This window comes from Schistocerca piceifrons, chromosome 1, assembly GCF_021461385.2.
Source record: "Schistocerca piceifrons isolate TAMUIC-IGC-003096 chromosome 1, iqSchPice1.1, whole genome shotgun sequence".
Taxonomy (NCBI): domain Eukaryota; kingdom Metazoa; phylum Arthropoda; class Insecta; order Orthoptera; family Acrididae; genus Schistocerca; species Schistocerca piceifrons.
In genome coordinates, this window is record NC_060138.1 from 863,161,061 (window position 1) to 863,184,737 (window position 23,677).

At 42.8% G+C, this 23,677-nt stretch overlaps 1 protein-coding gene across 1 annotated transcript in view; it reads right to left on the reverse strand.

The window, feature by feature from the left end:
* The window catches only part of LOC124716054 (lissencephaly-1 homolog), a 174,917-nt gene that overhangs the window by 150,581 nt on the left and 659 nt on the right, over nt 1-23,677 (reverse strand). The window lies entirely within an intron of this gene.

Below are 23,677 nucleotides of genomic sequence, written 5' to 3' on the forward strand. Positions count from 1 at the left end.
AAGTTCGTCGTGACAAGGGATTTGATGTACCACAAAGCCTTAACTATGGCTTAAAACTCTACATCCTACATACTGCAGAGTGTGCTTCTCATGTACACTTGCATGTGCAAAACCCGTAACCAACCCTGTCGTTGACTTTCGCTCCATCTGTGCAGACGCATACTGATTAGAATAATTACCGAGAATCTAACAAAATCTATGTCAAAGAAGAGCAGGATCAGCATCCTTCTTGCAGCCACAAAAGAGGTCCATCTGTATCACAGGGCAAGGTACAGACCACAGTGGGTGTCAAAGAGGTGCAGATGCACAGTCCAGAGTCTACAAAAATGCGTTAACTCGTGATTTTGCTGATGAGAATTGATAGCTGTGATTCAAAGCCCACTGTTCACTCTCCAGACAGCGCTCTAAAGTTGGCACTCAGTGTGCACAGTGCTGCAGAGGCACAGTACAGGCAAAGGTCACCAACATACAGTGATGGTGAAACAGTGGGGACCACTGCATTTACGATGCCACTTATAGCGATAGTGAACAGCGTTACACAGCCAGAACTGCTCCCTGAGGTACTCCAGTTTGCTGAACATTCTGATTGCTGAAAATTGAACCTATCTGGACCGAAAAAGAGGGGGGGGGGGAGAGGGGGGGGGAGAGGGGGAGGGAGAGGGAGAGGGGGGAGAGGGGGAGGGAGAGAGGGAGAGGAGAGAGAGAGAGAGAGAGAGAGAGAGAGAGAGAGAGAGAGAGAGAGAGAGAGAGAGAGAATGAATTATGGATAACAAAGGGGGAACTGGCCCGAAAACCCCACACATGCAGCGTAGACAGGACGTGATGTCGCCAGGTGGTATCGTATGCCTTCTGTAAGTCAAAGAACACAGCAATCAGATGTTGACGATGCGCGAAAGCATTGTGCACTGCTGATTCCAGACGAACCCAGTGAGATCTGAGATCTATGGTGGACTGGAAGGTCTAAAAGCCACTCTGAAATAATGATACTTGCTCTCCAGCTTCAAGGCACCAACAAAGATGGCAACTGACCATTCGTTTTGAATAGCTTACACAGCCCATTCGTGAGATACATTGGCTGGTAGTTAGTCAAAATAAGTGGGTCCTTTCCCTGTTTCAAGACAGGAATAACACACCACCTTGCTACCATTGAGATGGAAATTCTCCCTTTCCGCCAAATACGATTAAAAAGTCCAATGATATGTTGCATGCTGTCAGCACGATGTCCACTCATTCTCATAAATTAAGGATAATTGCAGAATGTGGTGCCACACGACGTGGCACTACACAAAACTGACGCTAATAGCATAGGCACATAGGCAACACACACGACACAGATCTGTAAGTCCACGGAATTAAGTTGAGAAAACCGTCCCGAAACACACGTGCTACAAAACGCCACTGTTTCCTGTGCATGTACCCCGACATCAATATGGGATATGATCATCATGCACATGTACACAGGCCGCACAAACGGGTTAACATACTCTGGGATCAGGTGGTCGAGCAGCTGCTGGGGTATAGCCTCCCATTCTTGCACCAGTGCCTGTCGGAGCTCCTGAAGTGTCGTAGGGGTTTGAAGATGTGCAGCGATACGTCGACCGAGAGCATCCCAGACGTACTTGATGGGGTTTAGGCCTCGAAAATAGGCAAGCCATTCCATTCGTCTGATATCTTCTGTTTCAAGGGCCGTGTGTTATCATCCATCAGGAGGAAGATGGGACCCACTGCACTCCTGAAAAGGCGGACATACTGGTGCAAAATGACATCCCGATACATTTGACCTGCAACAATTCCCTGCCAAAGATATGCAGGGGTTTACGTCTACCAATCATAATCCCACCCCACAACCATCAAGCCACGACCTCCATACAGGTCCCTTTCAAGGACATTAAGGGGTTGGTATCTGGTTCCTGGTTCACGCCAGATGAAAACCCGGCGAGAATCAATGTTCAGACTATACGTGGACTCAATCCGTGAACATAACCTGGGACCACTGTTCCAGTGACCATTGGTGTTCTTGATACCAGGCTTTACGGGCTCTCCACGACTAGGGGTCAGTGGAATGTACCTTGCAGGTCTCCGAGTGAATGAACCATGTCTGTCCAGTCGTCTGTAGATTGTGTGTCTGGAGACAACTGTTCCAGTGGCTGCGGTAAGGTCTCGAGCACGGCTACCTGCAGTACTCCGTGGCCGTCTGCGGGCACTGATGGTGAGGTATCGGTCTTCTTGTGATGTTGTACACTGCGGACGTCCGGAAATGTAGCGCCTGGGCACGTTTCCTGTCTGCTGGAATTGTTGCTATAATCTTGAGATCACACTTTGTAGCACATGGAGGGCCCGTACTACGAACTACTGTGTCTGACCAGTCTCCAGTCGCCCTAGAACTCTCCCCTCATACGTCATCAATGTGTGTTTCTTTGAGCCATTTTCAACACACAGTCACCATTAGCACGTCTGAAAATGTCTGCACACTTACTCGCTGCACCGTACTCTGACATGCACCAACACACCTCTGCGTATGTGGGGTGCTGCCAGCGCCACCGTGCGACGACTGCAGGTCAAATGCACCGCATGGTCATACCCCAAGGTGATTTTAAACCCGCAAACCGCCCACCAGAGCGTTGTTTCACCATGTATCAGCATTATCCTTAATTTATGAGCATGAGTGCAGTTTGAGCATTTGGTTGTGGATTTTGTCAGGTCCCAGGGCCATATCTCGACACACTGCTAAAGCGCTGTAAATCTCCCATTCACTAAAAGCGGCGTTGTATGATAGAAAGGAGTGGCATGGAGGAATAGTGGGGCGGCGCTCAATAAGGTGTTTCCTGGTCAGGAAAGGAGGACGATAATTACTGCAAGCGGACACTTCAGGGAAGGGAGGCACAAAACAATTGGTCAGTACCACTTATCGCTGAAGATGTTACCACTGATAAGGGTGCCAGGAACCCCCCGTAGGTGGTGGATGGCCGCAAATGTGATGGAGTTTAGCCCATACTTGTGACGATGGGGTGTGGGGATTGCATAGATGATACACATTGCTCCTAACACTCCTGTTCCCTTTTCTTTGTTAAAAATCGTGGTTTAGCCACGAATTTCTTCCATGCTATTAAATTATCCATTGAAGGATGGCGCTTGTGCCGCTAACGCACCCTGCGGCATTCCCTGATAGCTATGACTGTATCTTCTGATGACCATGGAACAGGCAGTCGCCGGGATGAGCCAGAGGAGTAGGGGAATGTTTTTCTGCAGCATGTCATCCTGTACCACTTTGTTGATATCTGTCAAATGACTGGCTTCATAAAAGGGCTGTAGAGAAAGCCTACCAGTCAGATTTCCGATGAAAACCAACTTGGAACATGTTCTGGATGTCTGTGAGTGGAGAGGGAGAGAACAATACTAAAATGGCCACTGTTACAAAGATCGCCACGGATGCACCACTGAATCAGGGGTAAGATACTCGGGCTGCAAACTGTGAGATCAATAGTTTGAGTACGTTCCTGAAATGTGTTGCAGCTACAGTGTTGAGTAAGTAGACGTCCCAATTCTAAATGGAGGTGTTTTAGTATCCGGCCTCTGCAAGACCGTCACCACCCCACAGACAATTATGGACCGAATCGATGGATAAACAGCAATGGCCCCAGCCTCTAGTTCAGTGGTAAGGAAAATCTGCTCACCGAAAATATTAAAAGTGTATGAGCGTACAAACCCCACCGGGCACTCAACATTAACACGATTGGTACACTTGAGTTTGTAGTTCTTCAGAGCAGGGTGACGTGTTGCCATAAACTGTGTTTCCCATAGCGCTACGCCAATTACGGAATAAGTAGCCACTAAATGACGGAGTTCAGTTAGGTGGTGATAGTAACTGTTACAGTTTCACTAAAGGAGCTTTGCAGTCTGGTCTGAGAAAATAGCGAATGGAAAAGATGGGCGTGATTGCATTGTTACCAGGTCACAGTCCGCCTGATTGTGAGATACACTGTTGAGATGCATAGGCTCGACCTATGCGGAGGTGGGGAGCAGAACATCGGAAGCCTCAGAAAGTAGTTTTCTTTCTTCTTATCTTTCTTATCCTTGTAAGACTTCGATTTCTGTGAAGATTTGCCCCTTTTATCTTCTGGGAGTGAAGAGGATCATACTTTTCTCCTGGCCACAACCTGTGGTTACTGGCCTTTGCCTTGAGAAGGGGACACATTGACAGGTGTCCCCGCTCCTGACAACACTAGAGGATGACTAGGCACTCTGGAGACGCCAATGGTGTGGGAACCATCGTGGACACAGGGGTAGGATGCAAGGGAGCTGACATTCTGTCCCCCATCTATGGGGCAGACCCCAGAATACGACCAGGGCCAGGAGATGTCTTGCGATACACTGTCATCGCGTGAGGTTTGCGCTGTGTCACAACAGTCGCAAAATTTGAGATCTTATCAGTCGGATGAAGTCTTTCCAATCTTTTCTTTGCATCTTGATAAGACAGGGAGTCACGAGTGTTTTACACTCTCGAATTTTCCTTTCCCTCTTAAATACTGAATATTGTGGTGGATGAGGAAGGGTGCAGTTCGAGACAGTTGCCACACTGAAAGGGTTGGTCAGAAGTGGTGCCCTCAGTGGATGCCCAACAGATAGCCTCATTAGAACAGTGAGACGACACGTGTCCAAACATCTGGCAACTAAAACACCTCACAAGAGGAGGAAAATAAGGCCAGACATCACACATATAAACAATGATAAGCTTCTAAGGTAAAACGTTGCCATTGAAGGCCAGAACAAAGCTCCAGTGTCCAGTCTAGTCACTTGGGGGTCTCTTCTGGATTCGACGAAAATATGCAATGCACTCCACTATCCATTACAGGCTCCACGCCAGATTAGTATGCAGCTCTTCATCAGTTTGTAGCATTTGGTCCTGACGAAAGAACACCTTGAATTCTACTGAGCTTGTTACGAAGAGAAATGGTGGCTGGTATATTTCGTATCTTTACACAGGCCTGAAGTGTCCATGATTGGTTGGCATGGGATGTTTTGATCAGCAAAGACCCACTTATCTTTTCTATTGCTGCAACCTCCCCATACCGATCTATATTTTCAACGAGAAACAGTGGCAATGTTGTAGCGAAAGATACACTGTCAGTTCGTGAAAAAACCAAGAACTCAGCGAACTGTCCACTGCCATTTCTCCTTACCTGGCTCTCGTCTTGAGGCTTCGTCAATGACAGAAATGACATACGACTGTAAACCTCGGCATTAAAGTTGCTGTTCTTAACTGCTGAAACAGTTGTGTTAGCATCGCCACCATTAAGTTTGATCCTAATCCATTTCACTGCAGACAATTCACCCTGATACCACACCGATCGAAGGCTCTCCCCGTGGGCACCACCTGCCAAAGCAAGGGCCACCCAACAAGCAACCGTTGCATGGAGTCCCAGTACCTGAAAGTTGATAGGCACCAACTCCTTGGCTGACACAGGGAGGTTACAGAGCAGACATAGGTAGTGCGATCACTGCATTGTCAGGGGCTACCACCGAGAGGGTACATGACAACCTCACCACGACAGACTGGCTACCATGCTGGATTTCGAGTGCAGAGGTAGACCCACTTGATTGGTAGGTGCAATAGATAACAGCACACAGTGCAGAGTTAATGCATGGACTTCTGTAAAATTTGGAAAGTGGACATAAAACCCAAAATGGGGACCAGAATTCAAAAGGCCAAAACATGTCACTGAAAAGCATAATCAAAACACCGAGGTGAAAACATCACCAAATAAAGACACCTATTAGTCGCCTCTTGCGACAGGCAAGGACGGGCCACAGGTCCCTGACACTGCAGGGGGTTTCTCACTACAGGAAAAAACTTGGAAAACTGGAGGTCAAATTCAAAAGAAGGCCAAAATTTACTACAGCCGAAAATTTCACGTAAAGTCAATGGATAAAAGTGTATACCAAAGAAAGCAGAACCTAGAGAAAGAGCCAGATCAGAATCAATGATTATCACCAGGAGTTAAAGAGTCTGAGAAGTAAAATCGTTGCACAGTATGTGGCAAAGAGTTCATAGTGTGCCAGTCTTTTTTGCACTTCCTATTTCATTTGGGGCTGGTCCACGGAAAGAAAGAGTCAGCAGCCCGTCTTATGGGCTTGAAATTATCTAGTGTTTAGCAACAAGGTCGTTATGCAATATGTATTTTTGATGAAATGGGCGTTCAGAGTTTTGACTAAGGCTGTCCGCAATGCACAACGCCACTCTTGTAAAGGTCTCTCACTGCACTTTCTCGAGCATTTCCGTGACAATCTCACGCTGACTAACCAAACCGTATATGAATGATGCTCTTCTTTCAATTTTCCCTTTCTCTTCCATTAACTCAACTTGGCACGGGTCACAGACTGATGGAACAACACTCAAGAATATGTCGAATGAGGGTTATCTCACGTAGAACTACACTTCCTTAGGTGCGTTTACATGGGCCATATTGTAGGTCAATATTTGGCCGCAATAGCGTTTCCGTCAACACTGCTGCATTGTGGCTGCAATACACAACAATTTTGCGAAATGGCCGGGAAATATTACTGATGTTGCCGATCTATTGCCGACAGATTGTCGATGTTGTCCATCAAGGGTTGAGAATATTTCGTATAGCAGGACAATTTTTGTCCTTGCCTCTAAATGGTTCTCTCTCACTGTCACCTAGCTTTCCTACTTCTCTCACCGGTGGTACTGCAGTCACGTGTGAGCGAAAATAAAATCGCTTCGCTTTTAGGCGAAGGTTTCCACGCTTGCTTATAGTCGCCTATTTTGTTAATTGTTTGTTGTTAGGTGGTTGCGTACAGCAATGGTGGAGTGGACAAACGAGAGAACTATGAATTTCATATATGCGATTTATCTACGACCAGAGCTACGAAGCATAGAAAGCATGTTTACAAAGTTCAAAATCTGAAAAAGCATGCACGTTGTTGCCGATGAGACCGGAATCAAGTTTGATTCAGTTGTATGTTTCATCACGCGAGTTTCCGCGTTGCTTCTAAACTGCTTATAGATGAATAGTGCATTTTAGAGAGGTATGTTAAATTTCTATATAAAACACCAGTAGCTAAAAACCGAAGGGTGATCACCAGTCTGCTTGTAACTGGTATACATTCTCTCATATTTGTATAGTTTTTGGCAATTCTCGACCCGAACCAACTGCTTGCACGAGAGATTCGTAATCGTGGAAATGTGTCCAACATCAGTTAAAGAGTTAAATTTCTGAAGCATCCTGCCTACTTAAAAAAGAACGCATCCACACACCTCTCTCCTGTTATTCCTAACTTTATTCCTCGTGTGATGCAAAAGCAGTAGAGCCGCACCCTCTTCCACTAGCTAACATTCGTCCATTTTGTGGAAACAGTGTGATCTCTTGTAAAACCTCCTGGCGCTGAAATGTATTGCCGCGAACAAAGCCGGACAATAGCGGCTCGCTATGTTGTTGTGCATGTGGCTACATGTTTCTGGAAAGTACTGTCAGGATATACCGTCGGATATATGCAATTTTATGGCTCGTGTCAACGTATCTTCAGAATTCTTCGAATAACTGTGAGCCTGGCACACGCCTTCCTCGCGGTTAGATTTTCCACCTAAAATCGGGCCAGAAAGCAATTCCTAGGTTGCTATTTATGCCAATGTGAGAGCGGCGATCGCTCAGTCAAACAATAACGGATATTTACGCGAATTACACTATATTTCTTTACGTTGCGAATTAGCTGCCAACATCTGGTTCGGACATTAATCATCTACAGTCTTTCTGCATTTCGTAACATTCGATCTTTTAAGTACACCCGTCGTCACCTTGACTACTGACTACAAGAACACCAGATTGAGTTCTAAACACAATTGTATTGAGTATTCCGCACACAGCTATTTTGTTTACCACTGTGGCACTGAGGAACTGTACCCATGGCTTTATAAAATTAAGAAACGCGCCATCAACCTGAGCAGCGCTATCTACCGCCTTCAGCATCTCATTAATGACCACAACATGCTGCGTTTCACACGACTGATGCTTGCGGAAACCACGTTGATTCCTTCACCGAAGTTGTTCGTCTCCCGGAGTCATACACGACGCAACGTAAGTGCTCTAATTCTACATTAAATCGACGTCAGTAAGATATAGAGTTTTTCACTTCAGTATTGCAACCCCTCCTGGAAAGACAAGTGTCTTTTCTAGTCACATTCATGCACCCTTGTTCCAGTGACCTACGGATAAATTCATGTTAGAAAACGGGCCATTTCCTCAACATATTAAGCATAAAATCTATAGCGCACCCTTTCATCACGTCCTATAGCATAGGGTATTTAAGTTATTCAAGTCGGCGCTCAATTTCTATTCGTGCAGAAGTTGAACGTAGGAAATGCGTTATCACAGGTGCAAGTTTCGAAAGCCGGAATGTGATGTTTTGCCCTTCGTTATGTCATATGCCGCTCCGGTGCTGTCACGGTAAACGAGTATTTGCACAGATTACTTTGTTCCGCTGACTGATTATACGTATAATCAAAACTTTCTGGATTTTAGACAACTACGCAGGTAATAACTCTTTGCAATTCAATGAACACACTCCTAGCTTAATATTTGTTTTAAGTACAAGGTGTACAACTTTGCTTCCGCCGTTTTTCCCCAACATTTGAGGCTTTAATGAAACAAATTGGTTACACATGTATCATTCAACGTATTTTCCATCGCTGGCCACTACGTTCTCCCATCTTTCAGACAGTGTACGAATCCAGCGTCGAAAAAACTGTTCATCTTTTGAAGCGATCCACGAATCGATCCAATTTGTGACTTCTTCACGAGATCAGAAGTGTTGGTCAGCCAGGCCATGCGCCATTGATCTAAACAAGTGGTAGATGGAGAAATGTCTAGAGAATACGGCGGGTGGGGTAGGACTTCCCATTTTAATGTTTCCAAATACGTTTTAACCTCTTTTGCAACGTGGGGTCAAGCGTTGTCGTGCTGCAAAATCACTATCGTGCCTCTCGCTGTATTGGGGCCGCTTGTCTTTTAATGCTCTGCTCAAACGCATTAATTGCGTTCGATAACGAGCACCTGTGATTGTTTCACTTGGTTTTAACACCTAATGGTACACGACGCCGAGCTGGTCCCACCAAATGCAGAGCATGATCTTGGAGCCGTGAATATTCGGTTTGGCCGTCGACGTGGAGGCATGGCCGGGATATCCCCATGATTTTTTGCGTTTAGGGTTATCGTAATGAACCCCTTTTCGTCCCCGGTCACAATGCGATGCAGAAATCCCTTCCATTTTTGTCTCTGAAGCTACCGTTCACAAACACATGCCGTTCAACGTCTCTTGGTTTCAGCTCACACGGGACCCAAGTTCCTTATTTCTGAATCATGCCCATAGCCTTGTGGAGTTTTGAAATGGCTTGCTGTGTCACTCCCACTAACCGTGCCAATTCTTCATTTTGACGCGAGTCTTCACTCAGCAATGTCTCCAATTCTGCATCTTCGAAAACATTCTCTCTTCCACCACTATGCCGGTCTACGACGTTAAAATCGCCGTTCTTGAAGCGTTGAAACCACTCACGACATGTTCCTTCATGTTCCTTCACTAATAGCGTCCTTACCTATAGCTTTTGTTTTTCAGCAAATGATTGGGCTTGCTATGAATGCAGCTATCTGGTTTCGCACTTTTCCTAATATTGACGAAGAAGCATCGTAGTTCTTTGCCATTCTTATTACCTTCCATGGTAATTGTTGCTGACTCCTCAGGTAGTTTCTAATGACATATATTGTAATTCTGTCAGAGACAGCAAAGGACTTGGAAGAGCAGTTGAACGGAATGGACAGTGTCTTGAAAGGAGGATATAAGATGAACATCAACAAAAGCAAAACGAGGATAATTGAATGTAATCGAATTAAGTCGGGTGATGCTGAGGGAATTAGATTAGGAAATGGGACTCTTAAAGTAGTAAAGGAGTTTTGCTATTTGGGGAGCAAAATAACTGATGATGGTCGAAGTAGAGAAGATATAAAATGTAGACTGGCGATGGCAAGGAAAGCGTTACTGAAGAAGACAAATTTGTTAACATGGAGTATAGATTTAAATGTCAGGAAGTCGTTTCTGAATGTATTTGTATGGAGTGTAGCCATGTATGGAAGTGAAACATGGACGATAAATAGTGTGGACAAGAAGAGAATAGAAGCTTTCGAAATGTGGTGCTACAGAAGAATGCTGAAGATAAGGTGGGTAGATCACTTAACTAATGAGGTATTGAATAGGATTGGGGAGAAGAGAACTTTGTGGTACAACTTGACTAGAACAAGGGATCGGTTGGTAGGACATGTTCTGAGGCATCAAGGGATCACAAATTTAGCATTGGAGGGCAGCGTGGAGGGTAAAAATCGTAGAGGGAGACCAAGAGATGAATACACTAAGCAGATTCAGAAGGATGTAGGTTGCAGTAGGTACTGGGAGATGAAGCTAGCACAGGATAGAGTAGCATGGAGAGCTCCATCAAACCAGTCTCAACACTGAAGACCACTACAACTACATATACTGCACTTGTTAAATAACTTTCTATTATATGAACTTTCATTTGACACCAATGATCAACAATGTTATAACAAACTCGTGGTCGGTGGTACCGATCACTCCCTTACAGAAAGCCAATTCGAAACAGTCACGCGGATGTGTGTATACTGTTAAGATGAAATTACAAGCAAAACAAATCCTGCGCCATACACGTCGAGACGACCTACCCGCTGTGGGCGCAACCACTGTTTACGCATCATTAGTCTTGCAGTTATTAGCGAATCAAATCTCTCTTGTTATACAAGAAAGTTCGACCAACGTGCGAATAGCCTTTTTCATGACAATTATCCCAATACAAAAGGGGCGTGTGCCGACAGGCATGTAGTCGAACCATCAGCATATGTGATGTTCAAATTAGTACCGTGAATTATGTAGAAGAATAGTCAGGTGGCATGAAATAAATGAAAATGTTAAAGTTTGCCGATGGCGTATTTCTGTCCGAGATGGCAAGGAACTTGACGATAAGACGAATGGAACGAACAGTATCTTGAACAGAGGTTTTAAGATGAGCATCAACAAAAGTAAAATAAGATTAAAGGGGTGCAAGCGAATTAGATTAGGAAATGAGACAATAAAAGTAGTAGACGAGTTTTGCTACTCAAACAGTAAAATAACTAACGGCGGTAAGTAAATAGCACCATAAGCTTGTCTGAAAATAGGAAATTCTTTAACATCAAATATCAATTTAAGTATCAGGAAGTCTGTTCTTAATGTATGTGTCTGCAGTGCAGCCTTATATGGAAACGAAACGTGGACGATAAACAGTAACACGAGAATAGAAGCTCCTGACATGTGTTACAGAAGAAAGCTGAAGATTAGATGCGGATTTCTGATATAGCCTGTACACAGTGGAAGTTGTCGTACATGCGCAAAGAAATGTCACAAGTGAAAGTCACAATGTACAGCCTATAATCTTTCTATCAGCAGTCTGATTCGCCCAGTCTAAGAAACTAAGTAGTATAAAATGTCTTTTCTTATTAGTACCATAGGTTACTTCGTCTATATTACAAGTTCTAGGGATATTTTTAGGTATCAGCGGAGACGTGATTCTCAACAGAACTACTTAGATGTTGCAGTACCACATAGTGACCTATCCAAAGTAAATACTCGTCGACAGCCACGGCCTCTCACACTCTTCCTTCGCTAAAGAGTGCCGAGGTCAGTTGAGACAGCTTTCACTTGACTGCTTAGCTCGCTGACCCTTCCAATACTTCAGTCACTGGCATATGCTCCTCCTCCACTCGTGGTAACATGGCAGGAATGAATCATAGAGGAACCACTTACAAATTGGGGTTTTATATCACGTCTGATAGGTCAAGACGTTAATTTTTATGTGCCAAAAATTTGAAGTAAAAATAAGAAAGCATGTTTCTTTAACCTTAAGCATCCTGTTAATCTCTAAGTGCAAAACTTATGTTCCAAATAACCTCTTTCAAATCCAGTCAATTTCTCATTTCAGTTCAGTTGATCGTTCTTCACTAAAAGAACATCAAATGTCCACTTAGAATAAAGTTTCATTTCTCGAATATAGTTTTTATTCGATTTTACTTCAGATCCATCTTCCAATAATACTAGTCTTCGTGGGAAACTTTAAACCAAACACTAACGCCAATCACTTTTGAATGAATAATACCAGAGGTTTCAATCAAATTAAAAGATGTAAAAAGCATTACGTGTGACTAGGGGTCCAACAAGGAATTTTTGGATTCTTAATCTCCCTCCAATAGACAGCCGGGCTACACATGAAAAAAATAAGAGCTTTTCTAGAAATACATGTAGTTCTGAGCACGCAGATGAATAGATTTTTCTAACTTATCAGCATAATCCTTTTTTCCAACTCTGAACACACTGGAACAACTGAAGATACGCCTTTCAACCTGGCTACTTTCCGTATTCATTTTTTGAGCTCTCAATTTCCAGCATTCGGCCATAACAGATGCAGGATACAGAGTTTCATTTTACAATAACTTCACTTTACAACCACGTAATGCACGTTTTAATTTTTGACAGATGGAAACACAAGAAAGGTACATAGCTCGCAGTAATATAAAAAAAAACTGGCAGACTTATGAGAACGCTAAATATTGCATAATCAGCATAACTGCAATATCTAACATACAGAACTGGCTGCTCAAATATACCCAGAAAAGTTAATAGTTCTACACTCCCGTTCATATAATCTCCTGTAAGTCTATCCCTAGAGACTGGTGTGCATCCTATGCAATGATCCAGAGATATAACAATCAAAACGTATTTCTTGCTCCGATTAAATTGAACAATTTCGTGAAGCGGACTATATATAATTATACGTTCAATGAGATATGACTGAACTACTTAATAACATACAATTGCATTTGTTGTAGGATCACAGTCTCGTACCCACCTGGAAAGCCGTGCGCCTCGCCTCTTGTGGGACGAGAAGGTTGCCGACCGGAGGATTAACGACGAGGGTCGGTGTGCCAGCCAGCCTGGATGTGGTTTTCTAGATCCGACATAGCGAATACCGGGCGGTACTCAAACCCCGCTTCGGTTACACGATTCGCAAACATTCAGAGGGAGGGGGGGGGGGGGGGACAATATCACACGCAAACAGTTGGGGTATAGTGAAGTTAAAATCATCTGGGTTGTTAGGCCGCGTCATATTTCTTCAAACAATCGACGTTTGAACCCCTCTGAGGGGATCTTCAGGATATTGTGGCGTCCGCTGTTGACTGAACACTATCACATGACCAGTGCCGCTTTCTGTTCTAAAAGGGGAGTTTTCCCGCACTTGTGCTGGGTAAGTGGCATTATTGGATAAAAATTTTGGGCGACCATTTGTGGGCCATCGTCTTTGGGTAGTAAGAGAAGTTTTCCCGCGATAATGCTGATAAGAGGGTTTGTTGGCTAAAGCTCCTGTGGCTACCATTGGCGGGCCAATGGCATTCGTTAGAAAGTGATTTTTCCTGCACCTATGCCGGAGAAGAATTACTTGTTAAAATTCCATCCAGGGTGGTAACGGCGTGGCGACAGGAAGAGCATCCGGCCACCCCTTAAATTACCGATACCGAACTTGTGCAGATGCGGGACAAAGGCACAGAAGGAGGAGGAGGATGATTTTTGAACACCATATTCGCCACCGACTGTATTATTTATTACAATTTCCACATTCGTGGAACGTTGGTTTCGCTCTATCTGGCACGTTGCAATGTTCGGTTTGTTCAAACGTGTGTGAAATCTTATGGGACTTAACTGCTAAGGTCATCAGTCCCTAAGCTTACACACTACTTAACCTTAATTATCCTAAGGACAAACACACACACACACACACACACACACACACACACACACACACACACACACACGCCCGAGGGAGGACTCGAACCTCCGCGGGGACCAGCCGCACAGTCCATGACTGCAGCGCCTAGACCGCTCGGCTAAACCTGCGCGGCGATGTTCGGTTTGCGAGGTGCTCAACTGCGCGGTCATCAGCGCCCGTACAAAGTCCCAATTTTTTCACATTCCATTTTTTTCACAATCCAATGTACCACTGTCACGAATGATGATCACGATGATGAAATGATGAGGACAACACAAACACTCAGTCCCCGCGGACACGTTCCGAGGTGTTGCACGAAATTCGGAAGACCAACAGCGTGCTCATCTTTTCATGAAATCAGTACTCTACTGGAATGCAGTCTAAAAAACGTAATTTGACACCCACCAGACAAGAGGGAGACAAAACAATAAAAGCGAATCATGGCATCACACAGTCACGAGAGTCGTGCACTAACTACGAGAGAAGAATTGCCAAGGAAAGTCAGTGCCTAATACGGAAAGCTGGTTTATTATGAACACACAACAATGCACAAATGTAATTTCACTTTATTCTGAACGAAGTTGTCTTGACTCAAATATTTTCTACGTTTTTAATAAGACATTTCGGTTGCCAACCCGGCAGCCACCTTCTGGTTAGCTTTATATCTTCGATTCGTGACTCAGGACTGTAACAAAGCCAATTGTCTGTCTCTTATATCCAGTTATCCTTTAAACAAAGCTGCGACGTGAAATCAGCACTGATATTAGCCTTGATCAGATAAACTTCCCATGATCAAAAACAGTGAATCAATTACGTCTTTCATTATTTTTATATGAACGTGGCGATTACCGTGGCTTTGGCGAATGGTGGAGCGTCGGTGACAGCGTAGCGGATGAGAGAATGCAGCCGTCTTGTATGTCGAATTCGAAATTCACTTAAGAGTTGAATTCGACTCTGTGGACTGCCACTGTTTTAGACGGGTTATTTGCTCCAGATTTCCTGCAGTTAATAAGGAACATGCTTTCCTTACTAGATTTCCTACAGAGATTTATACTTTTTATTAAAGTTCCAAGCCAATGTCATTTATATGTGACTCTGACAGGTTCTTCATCAGTCACAGAGACCAGGTGCGAAAACACTGTAGAAACAATATATGTTGGCTGTCTGGGAATTAACTGAAATGACGTGTAACCACTGCTGAAGTGCTCTCACGTAACAGCCTCTTCCCTTTCTAAGATCTGAATGTGAAAATGTCTTAAGTTCTCCCCTATTTCAGCAACGACGCCTGTTGATGCAAAAGGAATTCCCCAAAAGTCGATCCGAGACGTCGCGTTCGCGTCCACCCCCGTATGCCACTATGAAGTACTGCTGAAGACAATCTTAGCAGTCAACATGAAAAATAGTGGTCCATTCTGAACTGACGAAGCAATCTGTCCGTAATGTGGCTAGCGTGCTGCTTACACCACACAATATAGCTTTAAATTAGCAGAATCCTTTACCTGTTTTGACGGCAGTTTTTCCCTTTTTCAGCCTCGTCAACTATCTGCCAGTAACCACTCTGCATTTCCTCGATGGACAAATTCTTCATTCCTTCAAAACAGTCTAGTGTGCCATCGGTTTGACGTAATAGGTATAGACATTTATGGTTATTTTATAACAGTCGAGGGATGAATATTATTTCCTTCAATGAGAGTCTTCGGAGAAGACAAATTTCATTCTCTGGCGGTTCAATAATTATCTCAGTACGACCTTCAACGGTTCCGACTTATCTGTTTCTTAGCTGAGGTTATCCCATATGTGCATTGACTAATACGAGGATAATCCAGACAGATACTGCATCGGAAGGTGCAAGGCACATCTGTATAAATGCCATATCTTTTCTATCATGATCTCAGCAATGCAGATCGAGAAACTAGAGTACCAACACAGCTGCACGTCATAAACGCCCACAAGAGTCTGTCGTTCTGTAAGCCCAACAACAGGATCTGGAGTTAAGACTTTCAACATCCATTCTACGTCTACATACATAGTCCGCAAACCACGTACAGTGCAAGGCGGAGGGTATCACATAATAGCACTGTTAGTCATTTCCTTTCCTGTCCAATCGCAAACAGAGCGAGCGAAAATCTACCGTCTATAAGCCTCCGTATGAGTATGTGAGAATTCCTAAGGGACCAAACTCCTGAGTTCATCGGTCCCTAGACTTACACACTACTTTAACTTGGGCTAAGAACAACATACACACCCATGCCAGAGGGAGGACTCGAACCTCCGGCGGGAGGAGCCTCGCAATCCATGACATGGCGGCCACTACGCGCGGCAAGCCCTAGTTTCATCGTGGCACCAGCGAAATAAATGCTGCCGGTAGTAGAATCGTTTTGCAGTCGTTCTCAAATGGTGGCGCTCTGAATTTCCTCAATAGTGCGGAAGAAAAAGTTTTCTTTCCTTATGGAATTCTCATTTGAGTTACGGGGTATCTCCATTATACCCGCGTGTTGATCGAAACTGCCGGTAACAAATCTGGCAGCACGCCTCTGAACTTCCTTTGATTCGACCTGGAGGGAATCTCAGACCCAAGTTGTACTCAAGAATGGGTCGCATTAGTGTTCTATACGCACTTTCCTTTACAGACAAGCCGCACTATCCTAAACTTCTCCCAATAAGCCGAATATGATTGTTCATATTACCTTCTACAGTCCTTACAGGTTCATTCCATTTCACATCATTCTTTAACGTTACACCTACATATTTAAATCAATATGACTGTCAAGTAGCACACTGCTGATGCTGTACTCTAATATTACAGAATTTATGTCCCTACCAACCTGCATTTAACTTCATTCTTCTACATTTACAGCAAGCATTACACCAACTAGAAATTTTGTCATCTTGTATCCCCCTACAGTCACCCAATAATGACACCTTCCAGCACACCACATTGTCACCAAGAAACAGCAGCATACTGCATCTCACCTTGTTAATCAGGTCACTGACGAATATAGTGAATAAGAGCAGTCTTATCACACTTCCCTGGGGCAATCCTCATGATACGTTTGGCTCTGATGAACACTTGCCATTGAGGACAACATTTTGGCTTCTATTACTTAAGAAGACTGAGCCATTCATATATCTGGGACTCTAATCTGTATGTTCAGACGTTCAACAACATGCAGCGAGGCACCTTTCAAACACTTTCCAGAAACATGGGAATGTGGAATCCGCCTGTTGCCCCTCATCCATGTTTCACATGACGTCCTGAGTAGAAAGGACAAGCTGAGTTTCACTCAAGTGATGTTTTCTGAATCCATGCTGATTTGTGGAGAAAAGCTTTTCCATCTTAAGGAAATTTATTATATTTAAACTCAGAATATGTTCAAGAATTCTGCAGCTATTCCATGTTGAGATACTTGGGTCTAATTTTGCAGGTCCGTTGTCTGTCCTTAAATAGAGGAATCAACTGTACTCTCTTCCAATTGTCTGAGATCTTGCACCGGGCAAAAGATCTGCGATAAATGCAAGCTAATTAAGTGGCCAATGCTGCAGAGAACTCTGTAAAACCTAATTGTGATTCCACCAGCACCTACTAAGTTGACTGTTTTCAACTATTTCAGTTGCTTCTCTACATCTGGGATGCCTATTTCTACTGCACACCAGTCAAACAACTAGTATGTTTGCAAGATCCTCCAGTGTAAATACTGTCTTAATCATGAAATTTAAAATTGAACTTTGTAGTGCCACTGATTGGCCAGACAACATTTTTGAAAGCATAAATTAACTTCTTGCATTTGTTTTTTACAGAACTTTTTTTTGCACCAATGTAAGTTGCTTCTGATTTGTATAGAGCAGAGCTAAAGTGTCTCTTCATCAATGCTCTTTGAAAGTATTTCTTTAGCAAAAACAGACTGCCATCACTGTCAAATAAAAATGAAATTTCATTTTCATACAAAAGGTCTGAACAACAATAAAATTCTCAGGAAATCACAGGCTGCATTTCAGAAGCATTGCTTGACTGAGAATGCCATTTACATGTTCACTGACCAAATTTTACAAGCATTAAATAAAGAAATAGCACCAGTTGGTATTTTCTATTGGCTGACTGTGTGAATCAGTAATCTCCTAGAGACAGAGATTTCAGGGACTGATGGATGTCATATATAATCAGAAAAATACAGAAATAATAATCCAACCAATGTAATCAGGGGACTGACCAGGGAGGAATCATGTGGTTCCACAGTACTCAATTTTAGGTCTGCTACTTTTTCTCATATAAGTAAACAACCTTCTGTCTAATACACAAAGAACAGAATTAATTCATTTTGCAGATGACACCAGTAATGTTATCAGATCAAATCTGACAGAAAGCATTTAAGCTAAATTTGAAAACAAACTGAAAAATTTCTCCTGGAGACTTCTATTCCATAGAAGTTCTATAACTGTAATGTGTAGAACTTGGTGGGTAGGAATTACAAGTGCACATTTATATTTAAAAACAAAATTATAAATGGTCAGCATGTAGCCATACTTATTTTGTGTAATGTGAATATAAAATGACTCACTCTACAGCATTATGATTAATCATGCAAATGTTCCATGGATCATGAAACTAACTGAATCAAACAATCATAAGATGCATTCGGATATGTTATCCTCATTAATATAGAAACTTACGCACAAAGCAGGGACGCTATATTTCTATGTTACAAGCACATGATCTGCAGTAGCCAGCTCATTAGAAACTGAACACTTGTTCAAATCAGATTAGGATGGTGCAAGGAATTTGCCATTCGCTGGAGCTCTCATGCTCACCTAAAAGTTGTCTGGGAAAATAATGAGAAACCTAAATTAGGATGCATGGAAGTGAATCAATATAAAAAAGAAGGGTGGGGGACAGTATGACACAATCACCAAGAGAAGAAAACAATAAGAAATGCAGCTGGCAAACCAGCTAGAGCATGACTGATTATGAGATAATGATTCTACTCGTCTCTGAAGCTATTTAGTGCATTACGAAGAGTGTTAGAAGCCCATCGGAATCGCCATAAAAGAAAGGAACTGTTCATTCACTTAAAATAAAGAAAATGGCATTCAGAGTGTAGGTGGAATCAAGGTTAAAACTTATAAGTAGTTGAAGCTTAGGTATTTCTATCATTATATTATACCCTTGTTGCTGTACTTTCAACAAGTCATCTGAAGTGCATAGCTTTCCACAAAAAATAGGCCCACATAATCTGTGCTGCCACTACTGTAAAAGTCTCTCAGTTTGGCAACTTCTTGTCCTATCCTCACCTAATCCTATCATACTTGTATATACTATTTCTGTAATGTATCTGACATGTCCTACAAAGACGAATAAATAACAAAGCAATTCTCTTTGTAAATGGAATATCCACCACATTAAGGTTCGACTCCTGGTCTAGTGGTTAGCATCGCTGCGTCCAGATCGCGGTGTTCCAGGTTTAATTCTGGGCCGAGTCGGAGATTTTCTTTGATCGGAGGCAGGGTGTTTGTGTTGCCGTAATCCTTGCATTTCTTCTTCGTCGGCGCACAAGCCGCCAAAGTGGGGGCGAAACAACCCCAGTCTGGTCTCCGGCCAATAATGCCATAGTATCATTTCATTGAAACAAGACCCAGATGGCAATCTGCTTTTAGAGAGAAAATGGAATTCGTAGCTACTAAATTTTTTCATTCACCAATAGTATGTACTACTGGCGTTCCAAACCTCTATTTTGTACAAGTAAATACGAAAGAGTCCTCCCTCCTGCACACACTTAGCGGCATCTACAGCTCTTCATATCACCATAAGGAAGGCTTTTCACCATGAGTAGTACACTGATATACCAGAATCAAAATCTGACTGGGCAGATCTGTGCATGGTACATACAAAATAAGCGTAGGCTAACTTACACGAGCCCTACACACGCACCAACTGGATGGGCGGAGGCGTTTTGACCGGCCGATCGAAGAACATTCCCCGTCGGGATGTTAGGGCCATCCGACGGCTGAACTCCACAACTGTGGCAACAGTTCATCTTTTGCACTGCGCGTGGGATTAAATGCTGATCTAATATACGCGACAGGGTGAAAATTGACCGGTTAAATATTGGATGTTTGTGGGACACGTGGTGCGAGGAGCATAGCGATATAGATGCAATAAATGTATGATGGTTTCGTGTGGCATATAGAATAAAAGTCCATTGACCTTCTGTATTTCAGTTTTAAGGTTTTATTTCCGACACTTACCGGAAATGAAATCTAAAAACCGACATACCGACTTCAGTGGACGTTAATTCATAGAATATATCTGCGCCATTGTTACAAGTGCTAAAAAAAGTCCAGCCTATATCCAAAAGCTCTGTTATGAAGAGCAACTTGCTTTTTTTTACAAGTCTAACTGATTCATTTTTTATGTACCTGTTTTCATTATATGGTGTTCTCCCATCGTATGCAGTCAAACTGCTTCGAACCTGGAACGAGTTTCTTAAACTTACAGGTCATCTAGATCATCTTATATGCTACGTACACAACTTAAGTTTACATAAAGGATTTTCGTTTATTTTGCTTTACAACGACGTATTTCCTTAGTCAACGGTACATCACGCTGCAGGTTTCAGGAATTATTTTAGTTTATAATTGTGGGGTACAACAGCAGTGAATTTTAGGTCGTCCTAACTTCTACCAGTAGCTAGAAACCGTAATACAGCTAACAGTCTCTCGTCGCAGCTTGAGCCAATCTCATGACTATTCCTACTCGTTAAGAATAGTTTGATGATCAGCAACTCCCATATGCATCATTTATCCACTATTAGATAATTACGAAAATCACCGAACCCCGCTGCTTAAGTAACAGAACATGGGGAATTTCTTTCCTTGCATTAGCCACTTCTTTGCCCACAACTCTCTTCTTCCGGCTTTGTTAGTGCCGACCGCTAAGGCAAAAACCTGCCTTTTTTTTGTATGAAACCAAGCGGGATCTCATAGAACAAAATAGAATGATCTTCAGATAAACAAACCACAATAATAGGGCGGCGCTGTAATCGTTGACTTCAGTTGGTCGAGACGTGTGTAGGCTGCCACGAAATTGGTCCGTCGGTCTGCCAATAAATTTGTGGATTTGTAGGGACCTTTACTGCTCAAACACGATATTATTGCAATTGGCCGTTACCGACCGAAACGCCTTCACTCCCAAGAGCAATAATCCCGCACGCACGTGTGTATCATTCTGACAGCTATGAGACAACTGTTTCCCCCCAAGCAGAGTGTAACCGATTATACAACTACTGAGTTAACCAGAGTAAAAAATGTACTCCAGTTTTTTTCTTTGCTGTCATTTGTGAAAAAAACTGCACTAAATTATCTGAGCACGTTTGAACATGAAATGTAATCAACTGTATTTTCAGTCATGTCTCGTGTGGATACATCTGAAAAAATGAATGGCATTAAAACGACAAAAATGCAAAAACAAATGTAGCACACGGACCACCTAGGAACCAAAGTTCTTTCCAGGTTATATAGGCCTACAGGAAACTGGAAAAACGTTTCGCCCGTACATATGCTTCTGCCAGTTTAGTGTTGCAATTTCTTCCATATCTTGCTACGATAAATAAACCATTTAAGTAAGCAAAACTAATGCTTTCAGAATACTGAAAAGGAAAGCTGTCTTCCCAGATCATTATTTGGTGAGAGGGCATAATACATGTTGACAAAGATAGACTTATATAGACGATTGCTGGCTTGAGTTTTCGTATAAAAAGTAACAGCAAACGTCTATCAATATGTGGGTTCGAGTTTTTTTATCGGCGTACTTGGGTAACAATATCACAAAACACGTCAAATGACCTCTGCAACCAGTTACAATTTGCCTTGCTATACCTACAGTATATACTAAAGTATCTTACCGCTCCAGCCACGGATGAAGCGAGGAACAAATGGTTGGTTATAGGCCTCTGTGCGACTTGATACTGGACACCATGATTCCTACAGGGGTGTCGTACAGAAATGAAGAGCAATCTTTGATTCCGGCCTGATAACCAGTTACTGGAAATTTCTAATTCGATATTCCCGCGTATTTTCGTCGTCCGTTCGTGCCAAATGAGATTTACCAGCTATTCCATATCTATCTATCTCTCCCGGCGATCCGCTTCATACTACTCTTCTATGTACGCTCGAAATTCCGTCTTAGAATGGAGCGGTAATCCTTCAATTCATCCAGTTCCCACATAAACAGCTTCAAGCGTCTGATTACTTTTGTTGTGAGTCAATATGTTAAATGTTTGACGTTACGCATATGATCTACAACGTTTTGAAATTATGTTTGAAGTGTCTTGCAATCCGTCAAGTATTCTCACTCTCAAATACTATATGCATATAGTCTGGGTAACTGGCGTAACGTTAGTACACTACCTGTTTTGAAAACAAATTTTTTTGCTTCAGGAATCCATTAGACAAGCAACCTTCAATTTGGGCTGTGCACCATGACGGGGGTTAAGAGATCCCATACACTATCAGCATTCCAGTACGTACACCGATAACATTCACTTTTGTTAGGCATTATAGATATTGTAAGTGAAAGAGGGGCTATCAAGGCTGTCCTCAAATTGTCGCAACATAAGTTAGATTCGTGGTAACGTACCACCATATGGTAAGCATAACAAATATGTTTCTGGGCTATCTGTCGGTAGATGCTTTCATGAACTATACGGTTTAGCCAGAAGTTCTTTAGAACTGTCTTTCAGGCAACACAGGCAAATTAGCGACGTAATGTTTTCTGAAAGAGAGGTTAGGTAAGGCACATCTAAGAAATAACGACACGACAGGTAATTCAGTTGTCTTCAATAAACACCAAAACAAAAGTTATAAAATACGACAGTATACTGCAAACAGTTCTCGAACACACAGCCTCCGCCAGACTAGGCTTGGGCCTGCCCGAGGCGTGAATCAGACCAGTGATGTCACTGACAACTGCCCGGCTGGCCTGCCAGGCTACACTGTTGCCAAGTTAGGCGCGGCCTTACCCAACAACCTGCGTCAATACGGGTCTCAAGACGTCGAAATGACATTGCACTCGGCCCAGACAGGAATAAAGTATTCATTAACAGCAGGGTCGATGCTTAAGAAACTGAGCTTAAGTCAGTGGCTTGAAATGCATTAATTAGATCAGTTGCGAATCGCCAAACTAACGCACAACTATACCCAGACTGGAAATTTTGCATATTATAATATTAAGAAATTTTTCCCTTTGTTAGTGTTTGAATTTCGATATAAAAATGCTAACATATTTACTACAGCAGGCACGATGTTTTATGAATAAACACCCGTAATTGCTACTTCAAATCATTCAGCAGGTAAAAATCGTGAAACAAAAACAAGAACAGACAATCCCATGTTATCGGCATTCACTAGACTTCAAACGCTGTATCCAAAAAAGAATGAAGGGGTAAGAAAGTAACATGTGGCACGCTCATTTTAGCTAATTCATGACTGGTTTAACGACTCTGGCAAACTATACTGGTACACGGAAGTTAATTTTGCATCAAATGCCAACTGTTACACGATAAAATTTTGTAACACACCACAAACGCTCATTCAGGCTTGATGTTACAGTACCATTCTTATGGGCATGGAGGTAGAATTTCATGTTTACTAACTGCGTTTCCCACACTTTTTATTCTCAGAGCTGACTTGCTTTATTGTCGGTGGATACAGTAGTTTATCACAAACAAAGGACACATTTTCTTGTCAAATCAAGGATAACCGGTAATTTAAGTGCGACAGACAATGGGCTACATAAGGGAATATGTGACG